We start from the raw sequence: 15700 nt of genomic DNA, 5'->3' as shown, positions 1-15700 counted from the left end.
CAATTCATTTTTTCAATGTGTTTCAATGTGTGACTAACTTTTTGAGGTGCTACAGTATATATATATATATAGAGTAGACTACCATACAAACGTTGCACTGAAAATTAGTTCTTTTTATTTTATTTATTTTTTTATTTTTTACAAGTGCTAGTCCAAAGGGCTAACATCATCAAATTGTATGATAGTCATATAATAGTTTAGTAAATAACATTATTCATGTAATAATTATTGAAATCAAAATATCTTTTGTCATATTTCTTTATTATATAGGAACTATGGTTTTTTTTATTTATTTTTTTATCCCAACTTATAGATAAGCACATAAATACATATAGTTTCTGTATATGGGTGCGCATTTATGTATAGTAAAACAGAGAGTAAAAATATAAACATGTACCAAAAAAATTTGTGCTTAAAATAAAAACAGTGCTATGATATAAATAAATAAATAAATAAAAAAGAGAAGTATTTTTCTTTAATAATTTTAAAAACATTTTGAGTTACCGAAACCCTCCAAATACCAATTCAAGTCATAAAGCATGATTGAGATTTCTAATAATTTATTGTCTAGCAATTTAATCTGTATGGTTGAAAGATTTTTTTTTTTTTTCTTTTTATCATTTCTTTTTTCCATATAAAATTTATTTTTCGAAATAAATTTTAAACTATCTGTTTATCTTCTCGACAAATGAGTTTCATGTGATTTCCATTAAGATAATTTGGAGTTCTATTGTAGATTTTTTTTTTTTTTAATAGCAATAAGAAGTAATTAATGTGATATAAAGTAAAAATGAATTTTGAATTTTTTTTTAAAAGAAAAATAAAGAAAATTGTTTGACAATAATTTTAAAAAGAGGTTAACTTTTTTTTTCTTTTTTCTTTTTTTTTTTTTTTTTAAAAAAAGAAGAATTGTTTGGCACGTTAAATTGAATGGCAAAATGTTAACTTAAAAAAAGCTGCCATTTTTCAGGTCATGCAGAGCAAAAACAAATAATATAAGAAAAAAATAAAAAAAGAACTTGGAATTACACTGCCATTATTGGCTTGTTTGGAAGTGCCAATTACTATTCATAAAATAAATTCAGTTATTAAATATTTTTACTTTTTACATTACAGTAATTACTTTTTATTACTATTTAAGTAAAAAAAATTACCACAAAATAAAGTTTCTTTACATTTTCATATCAAATACTTTTACTTTTTTCTCACATCTATTAAATCTTGCTATAATTTTTGCTATAGTTTCAGGTCACTAAACAGTAACGATCCAATGGGGTTGTTTGCCAATGAAAAAAACAAGAAAAAAAAAAAGCCACGTACTATTCATCTCAAATTTCACTCTCAATATTATTACTTTTTACATCACATCAATCATCTTTTATTACTATTTAAATAAAAAAAATCACTATAAAACAAAAATATTTTTTTTCACTTTTTATATCAAATATTCTTATTTTCTTCTATACTAGCCCAAATTCCAAACAGCCCCCACAGAGACCCACCAACTTTTTCTGATTTTGAATTTTTAAAAATTAATTAATATTTTATTATTTAATTTAAGTGAAACATGTAACATCGTATGAGCTTTTGGATAAAAATGAATGGCCAGGATTAAATGTTGGAGATTTTCCAATTCTCCCAATAATGGGAGGGGATCCTAATCCTTTCTTGTAATACTTTTCCGGGTATTTCATTGGTCCACCCTCCTATTGCTTTTTTTCCTTTTTCGTGTTCTTAGGAGCAACTTTTTTTTTTCTTTGTTCTTAGGAGCAACTTGTTTGTTGGTCCGGATTACAAATCATTATGGTGGTCCATATCTTTTCCAAACAGCAATCCTCCCATCACGGAGGAGAATGGAGACTACGGTGAATGCAAGGCCAAAAGAGACACCTTTTATGTGATCTTATTTGTTTGCGCGAGTCCGCGAGATATTTGAAACTTTTGGTTACGTGAGTTGTTACGATCTTTGTGTTTGATTATACGATCGTATGTATATAAGTTTAATTTTAATTTTAATTGTGTGTATATAAGTTTTATGACACTCTCTTTCTATAAGTCGGTTTTTTAGAGTAAATTATATTCAAGATTTGTATCATCTTATATCAGAGTCAAACACCATATCGTGAGTTCAAGTCACAAAGGAGATGATGCAGGATGAAAGGAGAACAACTGAAAATAGATAAAGAATAACATAAAAGGATAAATAAACCACGTTGATCAAAGGCTCACCGATCAACAATGGAATTTTGGTAGAATCTCACTACCAAGAAGAAAAGAACAATTATGTTTCCAAGAAAACATATTTTTTCTTTAATCATAATGTAATCTCCATAGGAGTACAAAGAGTATTTAAATAGACACGGTAAAATAAACTTTAACCCTAAATTGACTGCTCATTATTAAATAACAAAAATCCTAATTTAACAGACTTTAGGCCAAACCCATAACAATAACTCTTAAATACTAATTTAAATGCAAATAACCTAATTAACTAATAAAATTCAAATAAAATATGTCAAAAATACTCTACTATAGGTACTCTCATCGCTAACCATTAATGCATACCCCATGACCCATAGCATTCCAAATTAACGCTGATCAACGTTATTCTTTTCTTTGTCACAACAGTGGACTATGTCGGATATTAGCATGTAAGATTTCTATCTCAAGGAGTAAAGGATATATGGTAGACTATCTTATTGTCAATGTTCTGCCAAATTATTAATTTGGTCAATGTTCCACTTAAACTATTAAAAATTTTCAATGTTCTTCAATCCTGCAAAAAGGAAAAAAATGACATTAAAATTATTTTAATAAGTCAAAAATACTTTTATAAATTTTAAAAATAAAAATTAAACCGCATTTGTGTAAGTGAAGAGTTTGACAGAAGCTAGATTGTGGTTATGCTTGCTATATACGAATACTCAATGCCGCGATTCTCTTATATATAAAAGTGGACGCAGCCCATTAGCTTAAGCTTTTGGGCTAGTGTGATGTCAAAATATGTATATTAATATACTCTTAGTAAAATTACATAACCGCTTTATCCAGTGGCGGCGGCAAGATTTTGGTTGATGGGGGTCAAATTTTTATTTTTTTTATTTTATGAATGAAATTAAAAAAAAAAAAAGTTAATTAAAAATATTTGAAAAAGTATAACTAATGAAATAAATAAAGAATTCAACAAAATTTATATATATATATATATATATATATATATATATATATATATATATATATATATATAAAATACAATTTATGTTGTCAAGCTCTTAGAATTTAGTCTTTATTAATTAGAATTTAGTCTTTATTAATCAGAATTTTTTTTTAAAGAAAGCATCTACTAATAGATTTGCCAAATCTATTTCAATATGAGCTCATTTAGAATTTGATTGGAGGTCAATAAAATTATTGTTATTCTTCATATTCTTAGGTAACTACAATTACATATTTTATACAATTAAAATCTGTAACAAAAACTATATATATTCATAAATAATTAATCCAATTGAGCAATATAAATATAAAAACTTAATCAATATTAACGTTTGATTATATAACTAAAATATTTTAGGAAAAGAAAATTGTCAAAAAGCAATTGATCCGAACGGTTGAGGGCTTCAAAAAAAAAAAAAAAAAAAAAAATTGACAGACTAAAAGAAAGACTTTAAAATTTTGTAGAATTCTAAATTGCAATTAGTGATTTTACTTTTTACTGTAAATGCCTTTTTGTCTCTTGTTTTTAATTTAACATCTTAGATGAGTCACTTTTAAAATGAGTCAAACATCAAACTCTCTGTATCTTTTTCTACTTTAGTTAAATATTATTATTTTATTAGTTGTAAACCAATCAAGAGAGAGAAGGGTAAAAAATAAGCTTAAAAATTATTAAACTTGAATTTTTGGAATTTTGAGAGCATCTATGACAAGAGTTAAATATAAAGTAGAGAAGTGAGATTGTTAAATTAGTGTTTTCATAAGTTTTGTTAAATTTTAAAAGAAAATCTAAATATAAAAAGCTCATTGTAAATGCTTTTTTATCTATGGAAACCTATAGAACTTTAGGGCTTTTTTTTTTTTTTTTGTATGATGTGTTGTGCTGCTACACAGGGAGTGGTTTGGATTGATTTCGAGGAAAAAAAAAAAAAAAGAAAGTTGTTTGGACTAACGTTTTCTATTTTTTATTTTTAACTATATAGACTTTTGTTTTTAGAGTTGGCCCAGTACTACACATTGTTTTTTATTTTCTAAGCCCACCAACACGTTAAAAGCAAGAAGGGACTTGGCCTTAACTGCACGCCAGCGTGGTCCACACAGTCAAACAAAGAAAACTAGAAAAGTAATTTAAACGGTGCGTTTAGTAAATGTCATCTTTTCACCATCTTCTTCACTCTTTTCATCTAACCTAACCCTAAAAGCTTGAAAAGTTGTAACTATGGCAGAAGTAAAAACACACCAGACGTCTTGGTGTTACTTGCGAGTGTTGCCTCTTGTCTGTGGCTGAGGGTGGGCAAACAGGGAGCCAATGGTTTTTTTATTGCGGTAAGAACAAATTTTAGAGGTTGAGGGGGGCATTTGACCCCTCTCAACCCCCCCTCCCTCCGCCCCTGGCTTTATCTCCCATCACGGTGCACTAGCTGTAACCCTATTCCTTTAATCCTGCACACACAAAATAAATTAGTCAATATTATAATACTACCAAGTAGTTTTAGATCCAATTATTGGAAAGCATGCATGTCTTGGGAAGTTGGCTGTGACAGTGGGTCTTCACCATTGGTCACTTTTGCCTAATTTTTTGAGATCAAGTGGATCTAGGAGATTGAGAGAGTATGCTGTAGTTTAATCAATGGTCAAGATTGAATTTTTCAAAATCTATTTTTATTTTCTCTCTCCTATTAAATGCTTCTAAAAATACTGTCAACTTTAAAATTCAATCTTGACTGGTGGGAGGCCCAAGGCGTAGGCGAGCTTGGTGTAGGGTGCGTTTGGCATTTTCATGGACAATAATTGCGATTATAATGATTATAAACCAAATTGTAGAAAATATATTGTATGATATTGCGTGTTTAAAAAATTGCGATTTGAAAAAATTGATTTATGCAAAAAATTTGTGTTTTCAAATTGCAGGTAAACGAGGTATTTTTTTGAAAACACAATTTTAAAGTCTAAACTACGATTTCTTAAAAGCCAAACTACGATTTTGCCATTCGCTTTAATTGTGTTTTTAAAATTATGTTTTCAAATAACACATTTTAAAATCATTATTTTTAATCGCACTTTTTAAAATCGTAATTTCAAACAGACCCGTAAATAGGAACGTGTTCGATAGGTTTAGTGTTGGTTTTTGCATTTCTAGTAAGCTTGCTGCCGCATGTAAGGGTCATGATGCAGCCCCTAACCATGCCCATGATTGCTTTCTCCTTGCCCACCTCGTTTAGATACAAACGAAGAGACAAATTGTATGAGCCCGTGGCCGAACTACCCTATGGCCGGAAACCTCTTTTTTTCTCTTAATTTTTTTTATGAAGGGTATTTTTATTATTGAGATAATATTGACCATTTTTAGTAGTTTGGGGGACATTGACTCAATTAATAATTTTAGGAGGATGAGGAAGGAGTGAACATTGATAATAAAATTATAGTTTGAAATCTAGAAGTTTATAGAGTTATTTATCTTTATTGTTAAGCATGGCCCTAGTGGAAAGTTGTTTATGCCATTTTACTTGGTCATAGACTTTTAAAGTTATTCGAGTCACCTTTTCGATTAATTAATGTTTCCTTTTTCTTCATGTTGTAGGGATTGCGGACATAGCAAGACTACCAATTTACTACTGTAAGAACCTTCTCTTTTGATTTTTGATTTTCTTGCAATGTGATGTTATTACTAAAGTTTACATTAAAAAATTACGATAAAAGAAATGCTAAGTTTTAATTTTATGTTTCTAAACACTGATGCATGTTATTCTTTTCTTTGTCAAAACAGTATCAAATGGACCAGATTATGATCCGCTATATTACCTAGGTGCGGTTTCAATCTCAAATGAGACAATGACATAGAAATGGTTAAATTTGTTTATGCAATTTTATTAATTAATTAATTTTTTTTCATATTTCTTGCAGATATTCCAATCAAATTACTGACATACTTGACCATAGATTACGGTAAGAACCTTCTCTCCTTTGATCTTCTTTAATATTTTCCCCTTTTAGCATATTATTCTTCACACTATAAAGCATGAATTAAACTTGCGGCCAAAATGAAAATATTAATTATTACCTTAAAATGATAACAAGTATTGTACTTAACAATGATCTAAAAGGAAAATTAAATGAGTTATAACATGTGCCGGCTTACAACTTATTTTGGTGATGTTCATCCACAGGACTATTCCAAGCACCGAAAATGATATTGGGGACTCCATTTGTGATTGCATTCTTGATATATAAATGGCAGAGGAGGCATTTATCAATGAATGATGTTGTTGAAGAATTTCTACAGAGTCACAATAACCTCATGCTAATAAGGTATTCTTATTCCGAAATTAAGAAGATTACCAAAAGTTTCAAGAACAAATTGGGCGAAGGAAGTTATGGCTCTGTACTTAAAGGAACGCTTCAAAGTGGTCGTCTTGTGGCCGTAAAGATGTTAGGCAAGTCCAAAGCTAACGGGCAAGATTTTATAAGTGAAGTTGCAACTATTGGAAGGATTCACCACGTTAATGTAGTGCAACTCATTGGTTTTTGCGTTGAAGGATCAAAACGGACTCTTGTATATGAGTTCATGTCTAATGGTTGCTTGAATAAATACATATTTTCTCCAGAAGTATGCACGCTCCTAAGCTATAATCAAATGTATGATATAGCTCTAGGAGTGGCTCGTGGGATTGAATATTTACATCAAGGATGTGACATGCAAATTTTACACTTTGATATCAAGCCTCCCAACATTCTTCTTGATAAGAATTTTACTCCTAAGGTTTCTGACTTTGGACCAGCAAAATTGTATTTAGCAAATGACAACATTGTTTCTCTGACTGCTACAAGAGGGACATTGGGATACATGGCTCCTGAGTTGTTCTACAAAAACATTGGAGGCGTTTCATACAAAGCTGATGTTTATAGTTTTGGAATTTTGTTGATGGACATGGCCGGTAGAAAAGAGAACTTAAATGTATTTGCAGAACATTCAAGCCAAATATACTTCCCTACTTGGGTCTACGACCAAATGCACGACAGAAATAACGTAGAAATTGAAGATGCCACAGAGGAAGAAAAGAAAATAGGCAAGAAGATGATCATTGTTGCATTATGGTGTATTCAGATGAAGCCTAGTGATCGCCCTTCAATGAATAAAGTTACAAATGCTTGAAGGAAAAGTTGAAAGCCTACAAATGCCTTCCAAGCCTTTCCTATCATCATTAGAGAGTATCGTAAAAGCTGGTGGTGAGAATTCAAATGAATCAAGTGAATCATTTCAACTTTAAATGCAAATTAATTTATATACGAGTCTTTTCATGTATTATATCCCCATTGAAGAAGGAAATTAGTTTTCTCATATATATTTGATAGTAGTGCAAAGATGCTTAATATTTATGTGTAACAAATAAATGTTTGTTTGATTTAAGATATGTCTCTTATTTCATAACTTTTTCATGTTTGATTGTATTTTCTCATAATTGACCAAGAAAATTGGGTTTTAAGTTTGAGAAGATATGTTTCTATTCTTCATTCTTGACTAGTAATCCTCTGCTTTGTGAATATTGCATATTGGATTGGACCAATCCTTGTCATTTGGAGATAATATTGTTGACATTCATGAACTTTTATTTTTGAATATGGAAGCCAACAAACAATTAAAAAAGTTGTTTATTTAAAAGGTTTGGAGGCATAGAATGTTAAAACAATGGTTAAATATTTAAGGTTACCCTGAAAGCTTTGGGTTTGATGTGTGTGAGGTGTGCATTGATTCAAGGAAAGTGCTTGATTGGACAGTAGATCATAATGTCATTATTGAGACTAGTGTCCTAAACTACAATTGGTTGTATGATTTTTTTGCTGTAATTGAATAAAATTAGTTATTCCATGATTTATTAATGAACATTGAGCATATGTATTACTGTTTACATGTATACCTCTGATTGCATATTATCCTTGCTTAAGGAAATTTATCATGAAAAATTCCAATGAAAAAACTACAAAAAAATAATAATTTTTTAGTTGATCCAGGACTAGCTAGACTTTAAATTTTAAATGAGCTTGTGACAAATAGGTTTAACAAATTTGTCAATAAATCCTTGCTTAAGGAAGTCTTTTTTTTCTTTATTTCTTTTTTTTATTATCATCCTATTCTTTATAGGTTTTAAATAATAATTAAAATTTGTTGAATTGTTTATTTATTTTGTTAGCTATATTTTTTAATATTTGTTAATTAATTTTTATTTATTTATTTTTCATTCATTCAAAAAAATTGTTGACCCCCGAATAGTTGGCTCTGCATGCCATTGAGATTTAAGTTAGCAACAACCTCTTTTGATTGGGGACAATTCTCACCTTAAAGATAGTATTCACACGCCCCTCAAAGTCGCATTGATTTTTTTGGTTTTCCACTCAATTTTCCTCAACAATTTTAAGGTAATAATTCACAATGGGATTAGAATCTAACATGGAGACTATCAAAACGATGAGCGATGAAGATTTCATGCATTTTGGATTTGAATCTTGTAGTAGGAGTTCCACTCCTATGCAGGTAAATTGTGCTCCAAGGATAACAATCGTGCTCATCCACGGCATGCATGGAATATACTCCTAATTTAAGGGATAATGGGTGCTTAAACGTACATAGGCTATCATGGGGTACTCCCACGCAAAATTTGAAATGTGATACGAAGACAAATACATTGGAATGAAGCAAAAGGTAAAATGAACTTCTAGTCCCTAGTTCAAAACTCTTGGTCAGAGCATTAATATTTCCTTTCCCAAACATTATTGACTTCAACATCAAAGTCATCGTTTACATTTTTGCAACTTAGTCAAGTATTTGGCATAAGGAAATTGTTCTAACAAAAACAATTCACAAGGTGGTATACTTAATTTCCCAATTATATATGTGGCATTTTTTCAAAGATGCATTGACATGTTTTGAAAACTTGATTCTCCTTGAAGTTGCATATTTCAAAGAAAAATGCTCATAAGGAATCAACCACCAAGAATGACCGGAAAACTATAAAGCATCATTTTAATTACAATTACGCATCTAAATCATCCATAACTCGTGTACAAATTACAATGCCATGCATGCATGCATCAACTCTAAAAGCACGACTAATTAAGTTTACAAGATGCAACATGTCGGAATTATTATCTTATTTTCCGTAACAATTTTAGAAGCGCAAGGCCAAAAACATTAATACTCTAGTTATAAACACATTAAATATGATAAACAAGTGATTTAATTCTCATGATGTAGTACATGCTTGAGCTGGTCTATAATAAATGAACGATTCAACATGAATTCTCTTCAAAATTTATTATTAAGTATAGGTTTTCTATCAAATTAATTGGTTCATAACCATAATGGATTTGAAATAGAGCTGGGAGTTCGGAGAAAGATAATTGTTTTTTGGACAGAGTTTTCTTTTAAATTGGGTTTGAGAAAGTTCTTCCAACTTAGTCTATAAAAACGACATGTACGTGTCATTTGCATATGAAAAACACACGTGTTTTTTTAATTGTAAAGAGAAATTTGAAAGAAATTTTATTCAAAAAGCATGTGTTTCTCAAATGCTATTTAGAAAGCATATGATTCTCAATTATTTCACTATATATATATATATATATATATATATATATATATATTGTATTTTATATTTGAAGTTATTTTTTAATATATTTATTTTGGACCTTCGACATATATATTTTGATTGGGAACTATTATATGTCCAAGGTACAATATTGAAATAATTTTAAGGTTTGTCTTGACTCTTTTTGTGTCAACAACAATTCAAAATGCCAAGACTTTTTTAGAACAGGTATGAGTTAAATAGTGGTGATCCAAAACACCTATGCTTACACAAAATAAGTTATTCATATATGATAACTCTAAAGATAAATATAGTTCTACTAATACATGATGCCTCACAAACTGGTTGATTGTTTTAAACTCTTTGTTCACTGTCTTTTGTATTATATTCTTAAAATAAAAACATCAATAAAAAAATTTACATACTCCTTAAAAAGCGTAAAAAACTATCCAAAATATAAAACACAATTTTTTTTTTTTTTTTGGTTAATCTTTTGTATTCTATTCTTAAAATAAAAACATCAATAAACAACCCAAAAAAACAAAAACTAATTTCCAAAATATAAAAAACCAAATTTTCGTGTTTAAAAAAAATAGAGGGGGGGGGGGGGGGGGGGGGTCTTGAACGGCCACCACACTTTTTTTTTTTTGCTTTTTGTTTCTTAATTTTGTTTTTATAATTAATATATATATATATATATATATATATATATATATATATATATATATATTTTATTAAAGGAAACACGTGCCGATTGGGTATGATATTGTCACAGCATTTGTAAAAAATTTAAAAGGAGGAAGTAGGAAGTTCTTCCAATCTAGTCTATAAAAACATGTGTCCTCTGCATATGATCAATATGATAATTTTTTATTTTTATTTTTTTTGGAAGAAATTAAGTATGATAAATGGGTGTGAAAAGTAGTATTACTCTCTTTTTTTTTTTTTTTTTTTTTTAAAAAATGAATAATAAATATTAAGTTGAGAAAAGTAATGTTAAATCACCACTTATCCATAAAGCTTAAACTTTTATGACAAGTAGTGATTTACCATAGTATGAAAGGAAAAGTATTTAGTTCGAGCCTTGATTCCGTCATTTATTCCCATTTCAATGAAATATTCCTTGTGTTGGATATCACATATTAAATGGAAATTTGAGCACATAAGTGAGAAAGAGTGTTAAAATAATGATTAAGTGAAGTTTGATAAATTTAATCACCTATTAAAAGTGGTAATTTAACATGTAATAAATACTAATATGGCGTATTTATTTTCAAAACGTAGTTGTTAAAATTTAAGGAATTTTATATAGTATAATTACTCTAAAAATTGTAGGGATCCTAAGTCAACAAATTAAAAATCTGATAGAGGACATTCTGTAAAATTAACCTTTCTTATCTTTTCAGAGATGTTCATTAACATTCAATTCTTTATATATATATATATATATATATATATATATATATATATTGGGGCTTTCTTGTTCTTGGGCATGTTTATGGTAAGGCCCATAATTATCCTAGACCCATATCCGTAAAAATAAAATAAATAAATAAAAGAAACAGAGGTGATATCCATTTTTGTTTTCCTCCAATGGCGGTTTGTTTGGCGGTTCGCATTTTTTGCAAGCATATTGGTAGACACTAGAGCTGACGATCTCTTTGATAGGCAACAGTTTGGATTGAGGTTAGATGCAATACCTATTATATATTTGGGCCCTTCATTTAAGATGAACTCTCAGATTGTGACAGTAAATAAAAAGAAGAAAAAGGTGTGGTTAGAGGGTGGCCAAATTAACCCCTTAGCCATGAGGGGGACTCGGTCATCCCCATTGGCCAATTTTGAGGTGGCCAAACCACCCTTCTGGTTAAAGGGGTGGTTCGGCCACCCTGATAGTTACACGTTACACTGCAAGTCACATTTTATTTTATTTTTTTGTCCATTTAAATGGACGGTCCAAATAAAAAATATTGCACCAAATCTCAACCCCTATAGTTTTACCTCATATGGTTTAATGATTGTATGGGTAAAGATGCTCTTAGCTAGAGTTTTGCGTGCACTATCCCTTACAGGAATAGCAACTCTGGAGGTCTAAGTTTAATATCCCAAACCCGTTTTATATTGAGAATTTATTCCAACACCAATTGAAGAAAATGGTTATTGCACTACTCGTTATCACACTACCGATAGACGAGACGTGTTTTAAATGACTTATCATGCTAATCACCAAAAAAAAAAAAAGCGATTTTAAATACACAACGTGAATCAATATAAAATGACTGTGAATAGTAACAATAGTTGATGACCTTAAAACTGAAAATAAATAAATAAATACATACCGTACTGCTCGCCAATTTACCATATATCATTTTCTTAATAGCCCGCAATTGAGATTGGGCTTGGGCCTGGCGTCAAGTTGGCGATTGTGGATGTTGAAATTCAACCTGAACCTGAGAACACACTAGCTTACTAGATTTGGTATTTGGGTTGCCTTTGGGCCGAAGGAAATAGGAATCAAATTAATAGCAAACATATGTAGATTATATGAGATTGAGGTGTTACAAGTACTTTATTTGTGAGGTAGACGATATTTTTTGGGAGCAGAAAATTTGTATTGATATTCTTTTATGATATTCTTTTAATAGTTAACATTCTATTGTATAATTTGTATTGATTAATTGGTTTTATAATTTTTGTTTTTCTACTATCAAGTAAATTCATTACCGTTCATTTTGTTTAATTAATTTGAGTACATTTTATACAACTCAATTGTCTAAAAACAAATAATTAATAAACAAACTGGATAAATATAAGAAATACGACAGTAGTGCATTTCCAAAATCAAAGGCATTTAAAACATAAGAAAAAAAAAAAAAAAAAAAAAAAGCGGATAAATATAAGAAAACTTCACTATTTTTGTAAAATAATTGTGTTTTTAAAATATATATATATTTCATTACCCACATGTAAATCTTACAAATTCAATAGTAAATTTATATTTATAAAAGAATGAAAACAAATTAACTGTTATTTTTTTTCACCGAACATGTAAAGAAATATGTGACTAAGAATACAACACTAAAAGGAAAAACATAAAGCTAGAAACATATAATTTATAAAGACTTTAATTTCTCAGTTTCAAACATTCTACAGAGTTGTTTTTGTTTTTGTCTCTAGTTGACTAGTTGACTAGAAGATAGAGGTTGTAGTAGTTATTTTTGAAAAGCATCATGCATCTCAAAAAATCTAGTTGACTAGAAGATGGCTCCTAAAGTGACATTTCTCTGGATGTTATCATGCACCCTTTTTTCTTAATTAGCTGTTTTTTTTTTTTTTTTTTAAATTTGTCCAGTAGTTCTCCTTTTTCTTTCGGTATGAAAATTCCACATGATACAAAAATGTTCAATCTTAAAACACGCTTTCTATCTTTGAAATGCCAGCAAATTATTAGTTGTAATGAATGGTATGACAAGTCTCAGTTGATTGAAGAAAAAGTTGTGGAGGACCACCCCCAATAATGTTAGCCAAAATTGAAAAATTTCTATCCTCAGAGGTTAGGAAACTCATACTGATTTTCTTAAGCGGCTGTTTCTTTTATTTGTCCAGTAGTTCTCCTTTTTCTCTAATCTGGTATGAAAATTCCACATGATACAAAAATGTCCAATCTTAAAACACGCTTTCTATGAAATGCCAGCAAATTATTAGTTGTAATGAATGGTGTAACAAGTCTCAGTTGATTGAAGAAAAAGTTGTGGAAGACCACCCCCAATAATGTTAGCCAAAATGGAAAATTTTCTATCCTCAGAGGTTAGGAAACTCGTACAGATTTTCTTAAGGGTTAAATACTAAATACCTCCTGGGGTTTTATTGCTTTATTCTTTTCTCCTAGGGTTTGATTTTTATTACAATAGGTCTATGTGGTTTTGATAATAGACCAAATTAGTCATTTTGTCAGTTGACCATTAGTTGACTTAACGGAAATCCACGTGTACAAATCAAATGTTGACACGCGGCATTTACTTAAATTTTATTTAAATTAAAAAAAAAAATGTATTTTTTTAAAAAGAAAAAAAAAAATTGGGGGTGGTCGTTGGCCATCAGCCACCCCCAGTGGGTACTGGGGGTGGAGCCTAGGGGGTGGCCGAAACCACCCCCAATGTTGGTTGGGGGTGGTTTCGGCCACCCCCTAGGCTCCATGGGGGTGGCCGAGCCACACCCAGTGGGTACTGAGCCACCCCCATGGGCACCAAGGGGGTGGCCGGCCACCCCCTCGCAGCCAAGGGGGTGGCCAAAACCACCCCCAACCACCATTGGGCGTGGTTTCGGCCACTCCATAGGCTCCATGGGGGTGGCTTGCCACCCCCAGTACCCACTGGGGGTGGTTTCGGCCACCCCCATCCAACCAGATGGGGGTGGCCGAATTTTTTTCTTTTTTTTTAAAAAAAAAAAATTAAGTAAATGCCACGTGTTAACATTTGATTGGTCCACGTGGATTTCCATTAAGTCAACTGACAGAGAATTAATTTGGTCTATTATCAAAACCACAGGTACCTCCTGTGATAAAAATCAAACCCTAGGGGAGAAAAAATAAAGCAACAAAACCCCGGGGGGGTATTTAGTATTTAACCATTTTCTTAATTAGCTGTTTCTTTTATTTGTCCAGTAGTTCTCCTTTTTCTCTAATCCGGTATGAAAATTCTACATGATACAAAAATGTCCAATCTTAAAACACGCTTTCTATCTTTGAAATGCTAGTAAATTATTAGTTGTAATGAATGGGGTGACAAGTCTCAGTTGATTGAAGAAAAAGTTGTGGAAGACCACCCCCAATAATGTTAGCTAAAATGGAAAATTTTCTATCCTCAGTGGTTAGGAAACTCATACAAACTTTCTTAATTAGCTGTTTCTTTTATTTGTCCAGTATTTCTCATTTTTCTTTAATCTGGTATGAAAATTCCATATGACACAAAAATGTCCAATCTTAAAACATGCTTTCTATCTTTGAAATGCCAGCAAATTATTAGTTGTAATGAATGGTGTGACAAGTCTCAGTTGATTGAAGAAAAAGTTGTTGAAGACCACCCCCAATAATGTTAGCCAAAATGGAAAAATTTCTATCCTCAGAAGTTAGGAAACTCATACAGATTTTCTTAATTAGCTGTTTCTTTTATTTGTCCAGTAATTCTCCCTTTTCTCTGGTCTGGTATGAAAATTCCACATGATACAAAAATGTCAAATCTTAAAACACGCTTTCTATCTTTGAAATGCCAGCAAATTATTAGTTGTAATGTATGGTGTGACAAGTCTCAGTTGATTGAATAAAAAGTTATGGAGGACCACCCTCAATAATGTTAGCCAAAATGGAGAAATTTCTATCCTCAAAGGTTAGGAAACTCATACAGATTTTCTTAATTAGACGTTTCTTTTATTTGTCTAGTAGTTCTCGTTTTTCTCTGATCTGGTATGAAAATTCCACATGATACAAAAATGTCCAATCTTAAAACACGCTTTCTATCTTTGAAATGCCAGTAAATTATTAGTTGTAATGAATGGTGTGACAAGTCTCAGTTGATTGAAGAAAAAGTTGTGGAGGACCACCCCCAATAATGTTACCCAAAATGAAAAAATTTCTATCCTCAAAGGTTAGGACACTTATACAGGTTTTCTTAATTAGACGTTTCTTTTATTTGTCCAGTAGTTCTCATTTTTCTCTGATCTGGTATGAAAATTCCACATGATACAAAAATGTCCAATCTTAAAACGCGCTTCTATCTTTGAAATGCCAGCAAATTATTAATTGTAATGAATGGTGTGACAAGTCTCAGTTGATTGAAGAAAAAGTTGTGGAAGACCACCCCAAATAATGTTAGCCAAAATGGAAAAATTTATATGTTCTCTAA

The 15700-nt window shown here is 30.5% G+C and overlaps 1 pseudogene across 1 annotated transcript; it reads left to right on the top strand.

Moving 5' to 3' along the window:
* Window positions 1-6125: 6125 nt before the first annotated feature.
* LOC132180967 (rust resistance kinase Lr10 pseudogene) lies at window positions 6126-7573 on the top strand (annotated as a pseudogene). The gene is made up of 2 exons (XR_015911567.1): window positions 6126-6162; window positions 6384-7573. The product of XR_015911567.1 is annotated as a rust resistance kinase Lr10 pseudogene (transcript).
* Window positions 7574-15700: the final 8127 nt, after the last annotated feature.

The sequence above is a fragment of the Corylus avellana genome, chromosome 2 (genome assembly GCF_965113065.1).
Source record: "Corylus avellana chromosome 2, dhCorAvel1.hap1.2, whole genome shotgun sequence".
In the NCBI taxonomy this organism is placed as follows: Eukaryota; Viridiplantae; Streptophyta; class Magnoliopsida; order Fagales; family Betulaceae; genus Corylus; species Corylus avellana.
Note: the sequence above shows the minus strand (reverse complement) of the source record. Positions and strands in the feature narration are given on the sequence as shown.